Here is a 21,708-nt window from a genome sequence, read left to right on the forward strand (position 1 = left end):
AATGTCACAATATGTCACATGATAACAATGTGACAGCACGAGTTTGACACCTGTGCAGTAGACCTTCCAAAGGACGTGACCTCATTGTTTTGGCTTTAGCACATCCCCAAATTACCCAGGTATATGAAGTTAAAAATCTTCTTTAGCAGATGCAGTTTTAAAGTTTGTCCTCACTTAATTTCTGTTCTGGATTAGGCCTAGAATGCTTTGTCAATGATTAAGTTAATAATGACTGAGTGGCTAGGCCCACTACTCACTCTCTTGGTCCAACCCGCTTCACAGGATTGTTTTGAGGAAAATATGAAGCAGGAGTACTGTTTGCAGTATGTTTGCTACCTTGAGATATATATTTTAAAAAAGAGATTAAAAATATAGTTCTACTACTACTAAGAAAGACGAAATGCCCGGAAAAGAGACATGGAAAGGCAAAATATTACATGGTCAGTACATAAAAAAAAATTACCGGCAAAGCAGATAACAACAAAGACCTGGAAATGACTAAGAACAGAAAGTTAAAAAAAGGGACAGGAGGGCTAATTGAAACTAAGCCTTAAGAACAAATGCATGTAATAACAACAGATGGAAAATGCTGTATCTGCAAAGAAGCTGAAGTCAGTGGTTAGCTGCTGCAAGAAGATTACAACTGCATATCCAACTAGCAATGATGGTGCAGTGGAATATCTGCAACAAATACTATTTGCCTACAAGCAAGAACTGGTGGGACCAAAAAATAGACAAAGTAATAGAAAATGAAGAAGTATTATGGAACCTTAAAATTCAAACAGGCAAGCACCTGCCACATAGCACCCCAGATTTAGCAATTGTTAATAAGAAAAACAAGTCTGATTAGTACCTGAAGTGGCAGTACCTGAAGACAGCAGAAGAGAGAGAGAGAGAAAAATCATAAAATACAACGACCTGCAAGTAGAAGTAAAATGACTGTTGCAAATGAAGGCAAAGATAGTTCCAATAATAATATATGCCTTGGGTGCAATCCCAAAATTTCTGGACCAACCAATTGCACACCACTGGCATTAACAAAATCCCCACCAGTCAGTTGCAAAAGGCAGCTTTTTGAAACAGCTTAGATCCTGTGACAATACCTTTAATAGTATTAAACAACAACGTTTGCCTATCCTATGTCTTTGGGAAAGACCTGGTAGGTGAATAAAATGCCAAATCCAGTCTAAACCCCCAGATGACTGTGTGACCGATCATAATGATGATGGTGATGATAATAACACAGGGCCTAAATTTAGGCTATTGCAGACACATCCCTAAGTAATATCCCACATAATGATTTTGGCTTTGGCTGAAGGATAGACTGATTATGTAACTTTTATATCTTTAAATTATTAGTGGGTCAATGTGACAGATGGCTAAACCCAACTTTCCAAGCATTCACCTCTACCTGCCAGATCCAGGCCACCCCAGTTCACATAAGGGAGGGTGACTGGGGATTGTTCTTCCTGCGCAGGTTATGCTCCTTAGAAAGGGAAACTAATCCAAGAAGAACCATAGTTGCTTTCCTTATCTTGTCAGAGACAAGGTCATTTTTTTTTTGGCCTTGTTACTGAAGCCAAAAAGAACTCAACAATAAGAGCAATAAAATTTGTGCCAGCATTTTTTTTACCAGTTTACAGACAAATCACTTTTCTACTGCTGTCAATGAAGTCTGCAGTCCTGAAGTCACCAAGAATCACTTGGTGTCAAGCCTGCAAACATCCTTATATACTTAGAGAATATGGTGGTTAGATATTATATGTATATTACATATCTGGTTGGAAAAAATGACAAAGATGCATATTGAACTGAGACCAGAGACATTCCTGCTTGGCATTCTATCAAAAAGTATGAGAAAAGGACTATATATTTGATTTTACATGTACTGACTGCGGCTAGCATTTTATTTATGCAACAGTGGAAGAGTGAGGAGATCCCGTCAGACGAGGGTGATTCAGAAAATAATGGAATGCACAGAAATGGATAGATTAAGACTTATTATCAAGGACAGAGAAGAAGCTGAATATTTTTTGACCTGGGATGCATTTTATCAATGGCTAGAGAATAGAAACAGAAGTTAGGAAGGAGGACATATAAGAAGAGAAAATGTTTTCCTGGAGAGAGGTTTATGATGATATTATGTATTATTGTAATTACCTTGATATATAGTTGTATTATAAATGTTATTGTAATGAATATAACAACAAATATGGGGACTATGAATTCTTAAATAATTGTACCGTTCACACACTGTTTGATGGAGATGAAAAGTATTATAAATAAAATAAATAAAACATTAAAAAATTATATGTATACTAATATCCAAGTAAGTAAAAATGGCTGATCTTGAAATCTAAGTTCTAATATGGTTTCACAAAAGTAATGTAATTTTTTTCTAGCTGTGGCAACAAGCTGTCTAGATCATATAATAGGACTCATCCTATTCAGATGATTGTTACATACACACATGTGTGTATGTGTGTAATCCAGAGAAAATTGTATAGTCCTATTCAGATGATTGTTAGGTGTGTGTGTGTATGTGTGTAAACAATCATCTAAATAGGACTATACAGATCACTAAACAGCTACTTTTAAGGGCTACAGTTTTGTTAAAATATTATCTAACGCAGGGCTGTCAAACTCCTGGATACATCATGCACTGGTTACAGTCACACCCAGTTTAGTGAAAGGGAAAAAAGTCCCAATACGTCATGTGACACCACCATGACAATGTAAGTTTGACACCCCTGATCTAACCAGTTTGTTGGCACAACTAGAAATGAATCACATAGCTCTTCTGAAACCATATTAGAACCTAGATTTCATGTTGACCCATCTATACTTACTTAGGTGTTAATATATATATAATATCTAACCACTGTGGTATTCTCTAAAAAGGATCCAGAAATTCTAGTAAAGAAAAGTTGATTGTAAGCTTGAGAATCATTCAGCAAGCAGTAAAGCATCCCATAAATAACCAATCCTGTCTCATGTCACTATACTCTTGCAAATGGTAACAGTGCTGCTAGAAGACAGAACAGGATCAATATAGTCCAACTGCTTCCATCAATTCCTATGAGGAGATAATTGATCAGAGCAACAAATGCACTCTTAGTTGCATACATAACATACCTGGTTGTCAACTATGCTGGCAAAGGTCCAAGAAACTGATAGAATCTAAGCAAGCCCTGAAAGTTTGGGAAGAAAGCTTAGGTTCTAATTGTCATTGAACTGAGAGTTAATCATAGCAGTTATTCATAATTGTACACACTGAATGAATTATATATATATTTTTTAAATCAGGGTTTAAGGTATCTCCTCTGAAAGAATCACTGTAAGCCAGGGATGTCAAACTTGATTTCTTCAAGGGCCAGATAAGTATTGTAGTTCTCCGTTGGGTGGCTGGGGGTTGGGGAGAAGAGACGGACACTTCTTGCAACACCTGGCTGGCCAAAACATGCACGCTCCTGGCCCTGTGCCCCATTTTGGCTGGCAGAGTGCTGCAGGAGGCCATCCAGGCCATCAATGGGATGAGGGGGCCAAGCATGGACACAGAGGGCACCGTGGGCTGGTTCTTTGCTATTTTTAGGCCGTCCTCACGGGCCAGATTTAAGCACCCCATGGACTGGATCCGGCCCGCAGGCCTTGAATTTGACATTCCTGCTCTAAGCTATATATTGCAACATCTCATTTATAGCTGGGCCTATCTGTAAATCATATGAATGGTCCATCTTCACTCAATGGTCAATCAAGGCTAAGAATATCCAGATGCATTTTAGGAAAAGGGGTTCAGTGCTGGATTTGTAGGAAATATGGAAACTGTGACAATTATATTCCAGTTCTTTCACAATTACAGAGATACAAATTTATTAGCATCCCACCAATAATTAAGAGTGGTAAATTCTTTAGCCCTCTAGGATCTATTCTGAACCCATTTGTAGTTAAATAAGAACATATTTATGTGCACTCATGTCAAACAAAAAAAGATTTCTTTTCTGAAAAGTTGCTTACTTCACCTGAAAAACAAGCGAATTCTGTGATCCAAAAGAAATGAGACAAAAAAACCACTCCAGCAATATTTTTCCCTCCCATAAAAATGCTATGGAAAAGTAATAGATATTTCATAATGATTGATATATTCATTTGTTTTCCAATTTAAAATGTATGTTGAGATATTTTCTCTGTGTGTAAAACCTGGGGCAATTGAAAGGTTGATCAAGAGGAGGAATAAGTATTCCATAGCATTTTCCCCCTTTTCCTTCAAAGGAAAATTATGGATCCAAAAATCTCAGATGGAGTGAAGACAATTTCACATCTAAACTATAATAATCTCCTCCCAGTAATTTTGCAGTCACATCATTACAGAGAAATATTACTTTGAACTATAAGATGCTATAACAACTGACGGAGACCGAGTGTGCATGGGCGATTTGGGAGAAGGAGGCCTTTGCTGTCAAGTAGGCGCTGATAACATGGAGACATGACCTAGAGGGGACCAGGTATCCATTTGAGATCTGGATGGACCATAAGAATCTTGAGGCCCTGCAGACTCCATGACACTTGCACCCGAAGCATGTCCAGTGGGGACAGTTTTTCCACTGGTTCCAATTTACCATCAAATACATCCCGGTGGGGAGGAACTTCTTGGCAGATGCCCTCTCGCGGATGCCCCATATAATAGCCACAGAGAGGAGGTGGTTCAGGCCATACTGCCTCCTGACCTACAACCAGTAGCTTGGGTACAGACTGTCACAGACGAGCTGACACAGGAGATGCAAATTTCATTGCAGAGTGACTCATGGTGACTCCCTTAAAAAACATGGCAAGAAAAGTCGTAAAATGGGGCAAAATTCACTTAACAAATTTCTTACTTAGTTATGGTTTACTTGGACTTCACTAAGGCATTTGATAAGGTAGACCATAACCTACTACTAGATAAAGTAGAAGAATGTGGGTTAGACAGCATCACCACCAGATGGATTTGTAACTGGCTGACCAACTGCACTCAACATGTAGTCCTCAATGGAACTGCATCATCATGGAGGGAGGTATGCAGTGGAATACCCCAAGGCTCTGTTTTGGGCCCAGTACTCTTCAACATCTTCATCAATGATTTGGATGAGGGAATAAGTGGGGAATTCATCAAATTTGCAGATGACACCAAGCTGGCAGGAATAGCCAACACTCCAGAAGATAGACTAAAGATACAGAAGGATCTTGACAAACTTGAACATTGGGCACTATCTAATAAAATGAAATTCAATGGTGAAGAGAGTAAGGTTCTACATTTAGGCAACAAAAATGAAATGCACCGGTACAGTATATGTGGTACCTTGCTCAACAGTAGTAACTGTGAAAGGGATCTTGGAGTCCTAGTGGACAGCCATTTAAATATGAGCCAGCAGTGTGCAGCAGCTGCCAAAAAAGCCAACACAGTTCTAGGCTACATAAACAGAGGGGTAGAATCAAGATTGTGAAGTGTTAATACTACTTTATAATGCCTTGGTAAGGCCACACTTGGAATTCTGCATTCAGTTTTGATTGCCACGATGTAGAAAAGGTGTGGAGACTCTAGAAAGAGTTCAGAGAAGAGCAACAAAGATGATTAGGGGACTGGAGGCGAAAACATATGAAGAACGGTTGCAGGAACTGGGTATGTCTAGTTTAATGAAAAGAAGGACTAGGGGAGACATGATAGCAGTGTTCCAATATCTCAGGGGTTGCCACAAAGAAGAGGGAGTCAAACTATTGTCCAAGGCACCTGAGGGTACAACAAGAAGCAATGGGTGGACACTAATCAAGGAGAGAAGCAACTAGAACAGAGGAGAAATTTCCTGACAGTTAGAACAATGAATCAGTGGAACAGCTTGCCTCCAGAAGTTGTGAATGCCCCAACACTGGAAATCTTTAAGATGTTTGATAGCCATTTGTCTGAAATGGTAGAGGGTTTCCTGCCTAGGCAAGGGGTTGGACTAGAAGACCTCCAAGGTCCCTTCCAACTCTGCTATTGTATTGTATTGTATTGCATTGCATTGTATGGTCATAAGTTGAGGCCTACCTATAGTCTTCCCTTGTAGTGCTCGTACTTTTACAAGTCTGCAGGATCCTTTTTTTCAGTTGCTGTTGCCAGAACCATGCGCAGTATTCCAAATATGATTGCAACAAAATTTATAAGGTCGTTACTACATTGGAAGTTTTATTTTCAATATATCTCCTAGCATTATTTTTTACAACAGAGGCACACACTATTGACCTTTTCATTCAGCTCTTCACCATGACTCCAAGATTCTCTTCCTGACCACTCACTGTCAACTCAAAGCTCCATTAACACCTATGTGAGATTTGGACTTTATATGCCAATGTGCATCACTGCACCTGAATACATTGGGTTACATTTGGCATTTTGAAGCCCATTCATTCAGCCAATTTGAAAAGATGCTCTTAAAGACTCTTGCTATCTTTTTTTTCCCTTCTGCATTACCATCCCCAATCACGTAATGTAATGTAATTAGCAATATATTCTTAACTCCAGGTCATTCATAAACAAGTAAGAAGTCACAGTGGTCCTTGTGAAACTCTGTATTTATGCATTTTTCCTACTGTCTGCTTGCAGTTTCTTAAGGAAGTTGCTAGTCTACAACAGTATCTTTTAATACAATACAATGCAATGCAATGCAATACAATACAATACAACACAATACAATACAATACAATACAATACAATAGCAGAGTTAGAAGGCACCTTGGAGGTTTTCTAGTCTAACCTCCTGCCTAGGCAGGAAATCCTATACCATTCCAGACAAATGGCTATCCAACATATTCTTAAAGACTTCCAGTGTTGGGGCATTCACAACTTCTGGAGGCAAGCTGTTCCACTGATTCATTATTCTAACTGTCAGGAAATTTCTCCTCAGATCTAGGTTGCTTCTCTCCTTGATTAGTGTCCACCAATTGCTTCTTGTTCTACCCTCAGGTGCCTTGGACAATAGTTTGACTCCCTCTTCTTCTTTGTGGCAACCCCTGAGATATTGGAACACTGCTATCATGTGTTCTATGACTGCTAGTACTAGCAACACTGCTAGTCCTTCTTTTCATTAAACTAGACATACCCAGTTCCTGCAACCGTTCTTCATGTGTTTTAGTCTCCAGTCCCCTAATCATCTTTGTTGCTCTTCTCTGCACTCTTTCTAGAGTCTCCACATATTTTCTACATCGTGGCAACCAAAACTGAATGCAGTATTCCAAGTGTGGCCTTACCAAGGCCACATAAAGTGGTATTAACACTTCACATGATCTTGATTCTATTCCTCTGTTTATATAGGCTAGAACTGTGTTGGCTTTTTTGGCAGCTGCTGCACACTACTGGCTCATATCTAAATGGTTGTCCACTAGGACTCCCAAGATCCCTATCACAGTTACTACTATTGAGGTACTACTATTGAGGAAGGTGCTACCTATACTGTACCTGTGCATTTCGTTTTTCTTGCCTAAATGTAGAACCTTACTCTATTCACCATTGAATTTCATGTTATTAGATGTTCAAGTTTGTCAAGATCCTTCTGTTTCTTAAGCCTGTCTTCTGGAGTGTTGGCTATTCCTGCCAGCTTGGTGTCATATGCAAATTTGATGAGTTCCCCATTTATTCCCTCATCCAAATCATTGATGAAGATGTTGAAGAGTACTGGGCCTAAAACAGAGCCTTGGGGTACTCCACTGCATGCTACCCTCCATGTAGATGCAGTTCCATTGAGGACTACAGGTTGATTGCGGTTGATCAGCCAGTTACGAATCCATCTGGTGCTGATGCTGTCCAACCCACATTCTTCTTCTTTATCTAGTAGTAGGTTATGGTCTACCTTATCAAATGCCTTACTGAAGTCCAAGTAAACTATATCGAGGGCATTCCTGTGGTCAACTAATTTTGTCACTTTGTCAAAGAATGCAATAAGATTAATCTGCATGATCTGTTTCTGACAAACCCATGTTGGCTTTTGCCTATTACTTTGTTTACTTCTAGGTGTTCGCTAATTTGTTGTTTGGTTATCTTTTCCAGAATCTTTTCTTTTATTGAGGTCAGGCTGATAGGTCTATAGTTTCCTGGATTTTTTATTTTTTATTTTTTGAAGATGGGAACCACATCAGCTCTTTTCCAGTCCTTGGGCAGTTCCCCAGTGCTCCAGGATCTCTGAAAGATATAGTTTAGTGGTTCTGAGATCTCATCTGCCAGTTCCTTCAGAACCCTGGGGTGTAATCCATCCGGTCCTGGTGATTTGAACTTGTCTAGGGTAGACAGGTGCTCACTTACCATTTTCTTCCCTATTTCAATTTGTGTTCCTAATCTGATTTTTGTGGTGCTGTTTTTGATAGGTTGGACTGTTTTATCCCTTTGTGTAAAGACAGATGCAAAAAATGAGTTAAATAGTTCTGCTTTCTCCCTGTTGCTTGTCACCTTCTTGCCACTTTCTCCCAGCAATGGACCAATTGTTTCCTTAACCTTTTTCTTGTTTTTAACATGTTTTTGTTATTTTTTACTTTTGTAGCAAGCCTTTCTTCCTGGTGAGCCTTAGCTTTCCTTACTTCATCTTTACAGACTCAGGCTATTTGCTGGTATTCTGCCTTAGTTATTTCCCCCTCTTTCCACTTTTTATACTTAACTTTTTTGTCTCAATTTGTCAGAGAGTTCTTTATGCAGCCATGCTGGTTTCTTTTGGGATCTGTTATTTTTCTTATTTATTGGTATTGTGATAGACTGAGTTTTTGTAATCTCGTTTTTCAAAATTTCCTAAGCTTCTTGAGTTGTTTTCCCCTTGAGGATTCTCATCCATGGAATTCTTCCCAAGCATTCTCTAAGTTTATTGAAATTAGCTCTCTTAAAATCCAAGACTCTAGTTTGATTTTGTTCTACTACTTGTGTTTGCATAATGTTGAATTTCAATATTGCATGGTCACTTACCCCCAGGGTTCCTATGGTTTCAACACCTTCTATCATTTCCTCTCTGTTAGTTAGAATTAAGTCTAATATGGCTGATCCCCTTGTTCCCTTCTCTACTTTTTGGGAAACAAAGTTGTCTGCTAGGTTCGTTAGGAACCTGTTGGATCTTCCACTTGGTGCAGAGTTTGTTTTCCAGTTGATGTCAGGGTAGTTAAAAATCCACCACTACTATGTGGTGTGCTTCCTACATACCTTAGTTAGCTGACTAGCAAAAAGTTCATCTACTTCCTCTGCTTGGTTGGGTGGCCTGTAGTATAGACCTATGGCAATGTCGTTTCCCCCCCCAACCTTTAATATTGACCCAAATGTATTCAAAATAGTTATCATTGTTGTGCTCTATTTCTGTAGAGATGTAGTTATTTCTTATATATAGTGCAACTCCCCCTCCTCTTTTATTTGGTCTATTTCTTTTAAATAATTTAAATCCTTCTAGCTGTATGTTCCATTTGTGGGTTTCATCCCACCAAGTTTCTGTAATGGCAGCAATATCGTATCTGCCCTCTTTTATTTGAATTTCTAATCATCCTGTTTATTCCTCATAATCTGTGCATATAGACATTTGAATCCATTTTGATTGACCCTGCGTTTACTGTCTACGTAACCTGTGTTATGCCTGACTGCCCCTATTTTCTTGCCACTTGTACGATTCATGCACATGGCATGGCACTCACTATTAAATGCTTGGTTTTGCTTGACCAATTCCAAGGGGTGTTGACTATTGACAGTGAAGGTTTATTGAGAGGCATTGCAAAAAAAAAACCCCTATTTAAAAGTTCATGTGCCCTCCCTTTTTTCATCTTTCTGTTGATTACCCCAAAAGAAATCTAAAAGAGTAAGTGAACCACTTCTTTTGAAGAAGCAATTTTAGTTATTCTTCAGTAAAATTCATTCTTCTATATGTTTGATTTCTTATCTTTAATAATACCCTATCTCCATTATGGCAAATCTATGGCATGCAGAGCCATCTTTGCAGGCACACCAACCATCACCCCAGACCAGCTCCACCACAGAAGTGCATGCACCTCCCACCAGCCAGCTGTTCTTTAGGTCTCTGTTGTGCATGCACAGGTGGCAGAGTGCCTGGGGGGATGCGAGTGTGCATGCGGAGTGGTGGGGCACATATGTGTGGGGCACTCACATTGCATTTTTGGGATTTGCATGCATGCGTGCCCGACACGCCCCGTTTTGGGCCTGGAAGGCCTCCTGCACGAACCTGGTAGCAAAAATGGGCAAGGGGGGGCTATGCATGCACGCCAGGCAGGGTGCATGCACGGGTGGAGTGAATGCATGGGGGCCACTCGCATGCCATTTTGCGGTTAGGAATGCATTTACCAAAAAGGTTAACCATCATTGCCCTAGCTGATGCGAATGTTGAGAAATCATATTACAATACAACTGTATTACATGCAATTTTCTGACCTGCTTCCTAACTGGTTGCACAATACGTCTTTTTCTCAACGTTGCAAATTTATGATTTCTAAAATGCATATACATCAGTTGTCCTCCCACCCTTAAGCTAAACATGTTAGCTTGGGTGTTTTTATTGGTAGTAAACATTACACTGCAGGACTGCAGGGGATGTTTTATTTGATAGAGTAAAGCCTAACAGTTATGGTGCTCTTAAAAGTAACTCTCCCAGGAATAAGAGCACATAAATTCCTCCTGGATTCACAGGGATTTGATTGAAGATTTCTGATGGATGGCTTCATCGTAGTTTTCCAGTAGTATCACTGATTTGGTGCCTAGCAGAATTCTAGATTTACTGACATGATGATCAGAATTGACTAATAGTGGGAATCTCTCTATTCTAACCCTAGGCTGTAGATGTCAATTGGTAATTTATGACTTAAGGGGATGATCATTCTTGGTGCCCTGTCTTATCATTTTAATGACAAAGACTTTCATTGATAAAATGGATACTCTCTCACTCTCTCCCCTCCCATTTTCTTTCTTTGGGTTAAGTTTATTAATTCATATGTATTAATCCAATAAATAATCTATAAGACAGTGTCACCCTTTTAATGTAATATGATAGGGGTGACAGAATTTCTACTCTATACCTTACTAGACATTGATGGGTATATTATTAAAAAAAAACAGTAATGATTTCATTATGACTGGCTGTGAGAAGGTAAATGAATTTTACATAATAAAGCTAAAGGTGAACTTTAGTGTGGAAAGAAAATATTAAATGTAGCATTTATTTTATATTTCTTTTTAGAATAAATGCTGCTGAAGCTGTTCTTTGATTCAAGCGCAAACTCACATGAATTGCTGATCCACAGTATTCAAAGTGGTTTTTTTCTGACAGGCAACTACATCCTCTCGAAACTGGATCATTTGGACCCAAGGAATGTGTTCAAGTTGCGACTTTGCAGGCAGGAATTGTAGGGGGTTAAATGTTAGACGTGCAGTCTTCTGTGTCTGTAGTGGATATCATGATGTATCATGAACTTTGTGTTGGTATAAATTTGATTATTATTTTTAGGCTGTGCCATCAAATTGGCACACATAGATAGACCTCCAGAATGATCTTTCCCTAATCTGCACTTCAGATTTTCCACTATTGCTGTAATAGTATACATCCACTTTGCTGCAGGTCACCCATTTTTCATTTTCTTTTCCTCCATCTTAATTATCTTTATAGATCTCTAAAGAGAGCCAGATCTTTTGTATATGATATAGGAGGATCCTTTGAGGGATAGGACATTTTGGGACTTTCCTAGAAGCAAATTATTGAATTTCTCATCTAGATAAGCATGCCGCCAATTGTTATTTACTGAAAATTTTAAAATAATAATAATTGTGCTGCCAATCACTTAATTATCAGTTTGGGTTAGCCTTCAAAGTTTGTATAATTTTATTAGAAGATTTATAATATGTTTGTGAAGCTAATTAGTAGCATTGCAGCAGTAAAATACTGTATTTCTGGGTATCTCAAGCACATGTGTCAAAAAAATTAGTATACCAAAATAGTAATTGACCTGCTGTATGTGATATTGAAGTCATTTCCAGGAAACAGAAAGATAACAATGTAAGTGTCCAAATAGGAGAAGAAAGTCCACATTATAGAAAAGACTAAACTTAGTTTCATTTCATTCTCTATCACTGGAGGTTTTTAAAAAGAGATTGGACAGCCATTTGTCTGAAATGATATAAGGCAGCGATGGCGAACCTTTTTTGGCTCACGTGCCATAAGCAGGGGGAGCGCAGGGGGATTGTGCGCAGGCGTGCAGCACCCATAATACAATGCACAACCCCCCCAGCTCACATGCATGCATGACAGGTGCTCCCCCCCCATTTTTTTGCATGCTTTTTTCACCCTCCCCAGGCTCCAGAGGCTTTTACCCCCAGAGGGCTTAAACCAGCCCTACGAGAAAACCAGAAGTCTGTTCCCAAATTTCTGGTTTGCCCATAGGGCTGGGGTTTTTTTGGCCTCTGGAGGCTTCAGAGGGGCAGGGGAGGCTGTTTTTGCCCTCCCCAGGCTCCTATAAAGCCTCTGGAGCCTGGGAAGGATGAAAAATGGCCTCAAAAAAAGTCTAAAGTCAGCTGGCCAGCATGCACATGGGTGCTGGCCAGCTGACACGGCAACGCCTCGCATGCCCTGACAAACGGCTCCACGTGTCACCTGTGGCACGCATGTTCGCCATCCCGGATATAAGGCCTCCTGCTTGACCAGGGGGTTGGACTAGGAAGTCCCTTCTGACTTTGTTATTCTGTTATTTTGTCCGTCACCAGTAGGGACAAACCAACTTTCCATCAACCTCAGCTCCAATGTTTAGCCCTTGCCAATTGAGAGTATAACTGTTGAGTTATTGGTGTGGGGAGAACGCCTTGGAAGTCTTCACTGCAGTGGCTACTGCATTTCCAAGCACTTTTCTTGTCGTGGTAATATATAGGTCTATAGAATTATAGAATCATTGGGATATTACAAATCATCTAGTCCCGCCCTCTGCCCAGTGTGGAAATACATTGAATGGAAAGAAGAAATATGGGATAATAGTAATAACATTAAAATATTATAACATAACAATATAACAACATAATTATATAATAATAATGCAGTTGTTGAGAGCTGGGCAACATGGATGTATAATTTATTATTATGGTTGGTTATAAAGTCAGCCAGATGTTTAGGTTGTATTTGGCATTTTTGTTCACCCATTGAACCAAAAGATAGATATTATTTAATAATATCAAAGGTTGTTGCAGGATGTAAGTTGTTCCAAATGACGCTGCCTTTTGCAATTAGCTGATGGTAATTTTTATCAATGCCATGTTGCTGTTGTTGTTGATAGGTTTCTCCCAGAGCTAATAAGGGGAGATCTCTGGCCTGAGCCTTGGGAAAGAGGTGAGCCTACTATTCTGCTGCTTCCGATGACAGGGTATCCTCATAGTCTCTCTTACATTATCACAAGTCATACCAGTGTTAGGATTTCCAAGGCTCTCAGCAGTCTCACTGGAGAGACAGAAGGACACAAATGGGGAAAACGGTAAATGCAGAAGCTTCTCCTCGGTGTCTATTTCTTTGTGGGGCTGACTGTTTGAAGATCCTTTTCTCTCATAGTATGTGAGAGCAGTTTCAAGGGGGATTTTATCTGCACCCCCTAATAAAGTTAATCTGATCCAGTAAGGAATTTACATTCTAATGCAATTGAGTGTATACTCAAGACCACTCAATGTAAACAACTTCTTCTCCTTTTTCACCTTCTCCCTTTTGCTTTCTGCCTTTTTCCCCTTAACTATTAAGAAATCCTCCACATTTAAAAATAATAACAGAATATAAGCCAATCAGAAGTGCAACAAGAAAAAGTCTCCTTGTCTGGGTGATCCAATGCAATGGAATATGAATCAATTTGTAATAAGAATTATGCTTTATTCAATGAAGCTAAAAGTCTATGGAGAGTCTCAATAATAGTGATTTTTAAAAGGCAGCTAGAATTTTTTGGGGGGGTGGTGTTTCCCCCTTGAAAATGTTTCACTTCTCATCTAGGAACCTCTTGGATGAGAAGTGAAAGGTTTTCAAGGGCTAAAAAATAGTCCAGTTGCCTTTTGAAAAAGCATTTTTGGGACACTGAAACTAAAGGTTTCACCTGACATACTATAAGTATAATCAGATGTTTCCCAGGTGATTTGAAGCAACTTTTCTTCTAATGATGATGTTATCTTATACTATCATATATCAATGTGACTTTTTTAAGCAGTGCTAGCCAAAACATGTTACTGAGATAAACCCAAACATTCTCAGTCTCTATGAACAAATGCTTCAAAAAGGTAAAATATTAGCAGTCCAGTCATTTGATAGGAGGACACTGTCAATTTGCCATCCCTCCTTTTTCTAAGCTCAATTTTCAAAAGAAAGTGTGATTTTTTTTTTTAGCTGGGACTGGCAGAATACATGGAATCGATGTAAAAAGGGAGCAAAGGTTTGACACACATGGTTGTATCCACTCTTGATTTTTTGGGGGACACCTCCAGACTCACTGGTGACTGGGAATCATATTTTAACTTTTTTTTTTGCCTTTAAACAAACAAAGTCACCAAAGATACACTATTCTTACTTTGTAGCTTGGCTTTATATGCATATGTTTTTTAAGCAATTGAAAAACATCAAAATAATTCTACCTAATTAATGATGGCATATTCCATCTATTAATTGGTTGTGAAGAAGAGTCATATGTATTTAAAAGCATAAAGAAAAGCACTCTGCCCTTGGAAATTGTTAAGTGGCAAGTATAATAATGACACTTTAAAGGCTAAGCTCTTGCAGCTTTTTTTGGGCATCAGTTTCTGTCCTTCCTACTTCATAAAGCAGACACTCTGATAACACTCGGCAGCCCTCTTCAGGTTCCGCATGAGAATTAATGCATTTCTAATCTATGCTTTTTCATAATTTCATTTATCCATTCATTTGAGGCATTTTTTGCACCGCTGTTCTATTCCTGACTCCTGAGATGTCATAGCAAGAGTCATGCTTGGAGCTTAAAAGTTTATGAGTCTTTTAAGTTGTGAAGGATTCTTCCTTGCCTTTTTTAGCCTTAAGTGCCAGTTTTCTACCTTTTACAATAACCATTCATCCATCTAGTTCCTTTTAACAGCAGTCAGTCTGATGCTGAAAACATCAGCAGAAATTTCCAAAGATACTCCATTTCTACTTGAAGTTAAGAGATGAGCTATATGAGTGCATGCCAGTGGTGGGTTTCAATTTTTTTTTAGAATCTCTTCTGTAGGTGTGGCCTGATTTGTGGGAGAGGCTTGCCGGCCATGTGACTGGGTGGAAGTGGCTTGCCAGCCATATGACTGGGTGGGCGTGGCTTGGAAGTCATGCGACTGGGTTGGCATTGCCACCTTGTAAAATGTGGTGAAACTCATTTAACAACGCTCTTGCTTAGCAACCAAAATGTTGGCTCAGAAACTCTGGCATTTGAAGCATGCAAGTCTTAAAGCTGTCAAGTTACCCTTGCACCCCTTACCCTTTGGAAAAAAAACCCAGGGGTGTTCAAACTTGACCACTTTAAGACTTGTGGACTTCAACTCCCAGAATTCCTCCTCCAGTCATGTTGGCTCAGGAACTCTGGCATTAAAGTGTGCAAGTCTTAAAGCTGTCAAGTTACAAGACCCTTGCACCCCTAATCCTTTAGAAAAAAACCCCCAGGGATGTTCAAACTTGACAGCTTTAAGATTTTAAGGTTTAGATAGGACTTTTAGAGACAAGCAGGGTGATTGGTGAGCCAACCAATCAATGAGCGGCGGGCGGGTTAGGCGTGGTGTGGACGGGTGGGGGTGTGGGAGCTGGAATCGGTTCTAAACGGCACAGTAGATTTATGGAACCTCTTCTATAGAAGAGGTTAGAACTGGCAGGAACCCACCCCTGCCATCTTAATGTCCTTAAAAGTAAACAAAATTGAAGTTGCCTTCTGAAAATAGGATATGGAGTGCAGAAACAGGAATTAGACATTTTCCTTTACTTTTATCGTTTTTCCCACACAGCTTTAATTCTCTGTTTTCTCTTCTGCAGAAATACTTTATTTTCTATTCTATCAAACTTTGGCTGGGGGATCAGTAGCTGCTATCCCTGGAAATGAAGGATCCTGCACAAGTAATTCATGCTCTTATCTCTATAGAGAGTCTATAGACTCTATAGAGGTCCTTATTTAGCAACAACTGGGATCAGCAATTCAGTCATTAGGTGACACAGTCACTAAGTGAAACTTCCACTGTGCTTATGATTTTTCTTCAGTTTTTCTTTGCTTTACATATCTACAAAGGTCAGAAATATTAGGATCAGTCACAAAGTTACTTTGTCCTTACCACTGTAACTGTGGAGAGTCACTAAACAAAGCAGTTGCTAAACGAGGACTACTTATATTGAAAAACAAGACCACTGGGAAGCTCCAATTGATACTGACTGTTCCTGAAGCTCAGTTATTGGAAAGGCTTAACCATTAGGAAGACGTTACATTGGTGTTTATGGCTCCATACTGATTACTAATATTTACAAAATGCAGAATAACAGAGTTTGAATGGACCTTGGGGTCTTCTAGTCCAATCCCCTACCTAGGCCAGGAAACCCTAGACCACTTCAGACAGAGGGTTGTCCAATCTCTTCTTAAAAACCCTCTATCCCTCTGTTTATGCAGCCTAGAATATGATTCAGGTACAATTCAAAATGCAGGTCTTGATATATAAATACTACATTACTTGGCTCTAAAATTACTCCAGGCCTGTCTTTTGCCACCCAGACTGTCTTGTGTAGTACATATGATCAGGTGACAATCCCTGTTTTTAGGGTAGAATTTTCAATTTTTAATTAATTTTAATATTTTGAATTACTGTAGTCTTTTATTTCTATATTTGTAAATTTTTATTTTTATTTATTTATAACATTTATTTCCCACCCATCTCTTATCTAATGACTCTGGGTGACTTCTAACATAAAAACATAACCATCCATTAAAAAAAAAAAACAGAAATAAAAACGTTAACAGATAAAATCATGTACACAAGATAGTAGAAAAGGGGGCTGGACACACATGGGTGGGTGGGAAGGTGGGATTGAATTTTAATTAGTCAACCATTTTCAATATGAAGTTCCCCCATTGGGTCCTAAGTCATCTGGCAGAGCCAGGAGCTAATATAATAAGCTATATAATGATAGATAGATAGATAGATAGATAGATAGATAGATAGACAGACAGACAGACAGACAGACAGAAACTAAGACCAAGTAATATATAACAGCAGTGGTTTTTATGATTATATTTATTATTTTTATCTCCCAATGGAAGTGAGAACTGCTCCAATCCAAACAGAAGTATATTTATTTTATATTGTTACCTATGTATTTTATAAACCAGTAACTTATCTGACTTCTGAAAATATGTATGTTTAACAAAATTCAACTTTTTATAGGCCTTGTTTACTTCCATTAAATTTGGTTGATTGTGAATCACTGTTATCTTTTGTTCTAAGACAAAAGCTGGCCTGTTTGTGCCTTCATACCAATTGTTTTAGTGTATTCATCAGGGTATTCTTCTGATTTTCTATCTCTTTCCTTCTAATTTATGTCAGAGAACAACCTTTTCATAAATGCTTTGCTGGGCTCCCACACTATAGATAAAGAAAAACCAGAAGTTAAGTTAGCAATAGCAATAGTTATTTTGGAAGAGTCATTTTCATTCCTCTTGGCAGTTCAGTGATGTCTTCCTTTAATGATAGAAGTTTCTTAAGTTTTTACCTTTTGGACCTGGGGTTTCTCTGTTTCTTTTTACAATTATTAGATTATGATTATGACCTTCATATGAATGAGATGCAACTTCCATGTTTATGAAACTGATGAGATAGAAATACACTACACTTATATACATACATATATGACTTAAATTTGAAAAATCAAGTCAGCGGCTGCATCAACATGATGCGCCACATGAAGTCTGGCTGCGAACAGCCACAGAAGTCAGGCAGTGGTGCAACATGTGTCATAGAGTGGGAGGTCTGGCTTCAGTGGTCCTAAGGTAAGCATGTAAGACATCCCCCCAAAATCAGACCTGGTGCTTATTTGGGGCCCAAAAGAAAACAAGACCAGGTCTTATTTTTGGGGAAACACAGCACTTCTTTTGCTAGTCAATCATTGTAATTGCTATCAACTCATTGATAAGACCTCAGCAGAGCTTGCCACAGAAGCCTTAGCGGCATGGCTTGACTTAATTTGGCTTTTAGGCTCTTGGTCTCAACTGGACCCTCAAGACACTGTATGGTTTTGGGTAAGAAGCTTTGTTGTCTACTAAAAAGCCACTTGGAATTAGATTGACCTCTATCAGTGCAAAACTGTAGTTCCTTCTTACACCTATTGGAGTGTTTCTTCCCCCGCTCCCCAGTGGTGGGTTTCCAATTTTTTTACTACCAGCTTGGGCACGCTCGCATGCACAGAAGCTTCTGGGCGAGTGGGCGCAGTCTCCCGCCCCCTCTACTACCCGTTCGCTCAATCCGGGCTGAACCGGGAGCAACCCATCTCTGCCCCTCCCCCATGGATTAAAGAATTTTGTCTTGTGATTTTTAACCCTGAGGCTAGGCAACCGTTGATTTTTCTCATAATTGATATCACTGCCCAGGGATTGTAAGTTCAAATGGTCACTAAATATATTGTTGTAAATGGAGGACTACTTGTACAGTACTCCAAGTGGGGTCTAATCCTTTTGGTTGGTTTTGGTATCATGCAGGGAGCCATGGTGATGACTTTGGGGAAAAAAATATTCAGAGACTGCTGCACAGTATGTGCAAAAAATGCTTTGAAGACAGGAAACAGAGAAAGGAGGAAAAGACTCAGACTGGCTCCTCCCCCATGCCCTGAAATATTAGAGAGGAAAGATAAAATGTAGTCAGGCTTATAAGATTGACTTACAATAGCCTTTCTCAGTGATGGCTAACCTTTTACGGACCAAGTGCCCAAAGCGCATGCATGCTCCAACGCCCAAAATGTAATGCACACGCAGCCCCTGCACATACACCCCATCCCCGCACATGCACACATACCTCTGCATGCACCCTGCTCCCACACATGCATGTGTGCCCCCGCGCATGCGCAGCAGAGACCCAACCACCAGCTCGCTGGCAGGAGGTGCACACATATGCATGGCAGAGCTGAACTGGGGCGATGGCTCGTGTACCCACAGAGAGGATGCTGCGTACCACCTGTGGCATGCATGCCATAGGTTCTCCATCACAAGCCTCAATAAAGTGTAATTCTAATTGTCTTATGGAGCCTTTTTCTTCAGAACTTTAGAGTTTGTTTGTTTTGTGAGACAGGTCTACATTTTTTTGTGACTACCTTGAAGATTCTCTGATTAAGTGCTACTTTTTCCATTTCCCACATTTGTAAACATATGGATGTGACTGACATTTGGAAAAAAAATCACCAAATCTCGAGAACTTTACACAAAATGCAGAAGTCTTACAAAATAGCCAGTACAGAGAAATCTCAGGAGGCAAGTCTTGTCAGAATGACCAAAGTCTGAGATTTAGCCATCTTATAGATTCCAACTTATTTTTTTTTTTTATGATTTGGATTTTTAATGCCTTGGCTATGATAGTCACAGTTAGCCAAGAGCCGAGGTGGCGCAGTGGTTAAACGCAGCACTGCAGGCTATTTCAGCTGACTGCAGTTCTGCAGTTTGGCTGTTCAAATCTCACCGGTTCAAGGTTGACTCAGCCTTCCATCCTTCCGAGGTGGGTAAAATGAGGACCCGGATTGTTGTTGGGGGCACTATGCTGACTCTGTAAACCGCTTAGAGAGGGCTGAAAGCCCTATGAAGCGGTATATAAGTCTAACTGCTATTGCTATAGTAAGACATTGTAGAAATTGAAAACCTTTGTTTATGTTTTACGTTTACCTAAATGTATATGCATCATTAATTATACTGTGGTCTGTAAATTGCATTAGAAGGGCTTTCTTGAAAGCTTTTTGGAAATGTGTTAAAATAAAGATACCAAGAAATAGTGAAAATGAATGCTCATAAAATTAATTTACATATGTGCTTGCCACCTAACCAATCAGATCTTTCTACCACTCCTTTAAAACCTCACCAAGCAGCAAAAACAGAATTGTGGATTACAATGATTGGCAAAGTAAAAGTTCATTATAAGATGGTTAGCAGCATAGTTCAAAATAATTAACTACTAATTATTAAGGAAGTTGGGATGACTAAAACAGCTAAGTATGTCTAAGATCACTTAAGGACCTCCTGCAGGTTGATTGCTGGCTTGTTAAAGAAAACATTATTCTTCTACCCTGCTAAACATTTCTAACATCCATAGTTCAGCTGAATGCCCAACCATGGTGAAGGCTCTTAGGGGTTCTTCTTCCAGAATCTTATGTAAGCATGAACAATTCATCAACTTAATATGGAGATTTATTTAAACTTTAACTCTGCCCACGGGGTACTGACATGCTGAAGTACTCTCATCAACCGACTTTATTTAATGTTTCCTGATATGCTCAAAGATCACAATGCAGTTTTTTTTAAAAAACTAAAATTTTAAAACGTAGATTTTTCAGAAAAAAATAAGACTAATGGTATCATAACAATTCTTATAAATGAAATAGATCATGATTCCTCTTCCATTGTTTGTGTTGTTGTCTCAATATTGAACAATAAATCTGGGTCCTTTGTTTAAAAGAGTGCAGAGAAAAGTGCTTGGCATTGAAATCCCATTTTATTGATTTGATTTCGATCCTGATCCTGCCTTTATTATTTTTATAAATAACTCAAGATGGTGAACATACATAATCCTTCATCTTTTCATTTTATTTTTGTAATAATCATGATCCATGTCTCTTTTATCAAGGGCCCACATTCTAAATTCAAAGAAAGGAGAGAAAAATAGAAGCTGAAGTAAAAAGGGAGAAAAAATGGATAGAAGATCTTCCATCTTTGGTCACTTGGTCATACATATATTAGTCAACTGACCATATTATTAGTTGGCTTTGAAATGGCTTTCATTATTTCACATGATTGCCAGAGACGGAACTTGAATAGATGTTTTCCCAACTGCATTGTTGTCTTGAAATGACAGCATTTCAGAATTGCATTTTCATAAAAATAGCTGAATCTCCATGGTTAGCAACCTGAAAAGGCTCCTGAAGGCTATTCTTAATCCATAGGCATTCTGTAATTATTGTGCCTTTCTTTTCATATTTTTTGGTAAAAAAGAAAAAAAACCAGTGCAATGAAGAAACAAGGAAGGCTTATAAGTAAAAGACAATCATCCTAACCCTCTGAAATGTGTTGTTTGCACAATATCACCTGAAGCGTTTTGTGTCAATCCAGTTGCTTGTTTTCTTCATCTCAATTATCTCAGGGTTTGAGGAGAAACTCTTGCTAAGTGTTCTCCACCTATTCTTGAGTTGGAAGAGTACTACACTAGCAGGAACTTTCTTTTTTCCGTTGTTGATCCCTGTCCTCTTATTTTTCCTCATTTTCCTCAAGTCATGGAGGACAATGGCAAACAGAACTGATACATCATCAGGTTACATGCCTCTCATGATGTAAAATATCACTTTCATATCAATTGAGTAGTAACTTAGAACAACGTACGTCCCTCGTGTGTTGGCCGAGGACAAAGTTAAGACTAATCTGTGGCAACATGACAGGGGGAAAAAAGATGCCAGGGCATATCCTCCATGCTTCAAAACCAATGTTTTTTTCCTTCAATCT

Source organism: Thamnophis elegans, chromosome 2 (assembly GCF_009769535.1).
Source record: "Thamnophis elegans isolate rThaEle1 chromosome 2, rThaEle1.pri, whole genome shotgun sequence".
NCBI classification, from domain to species: Eukaryota; Metazoa; Chordata; class Lepidosauria; order Squamata; family Colubridae; genus Thamnophis; species Thamnophis elegans.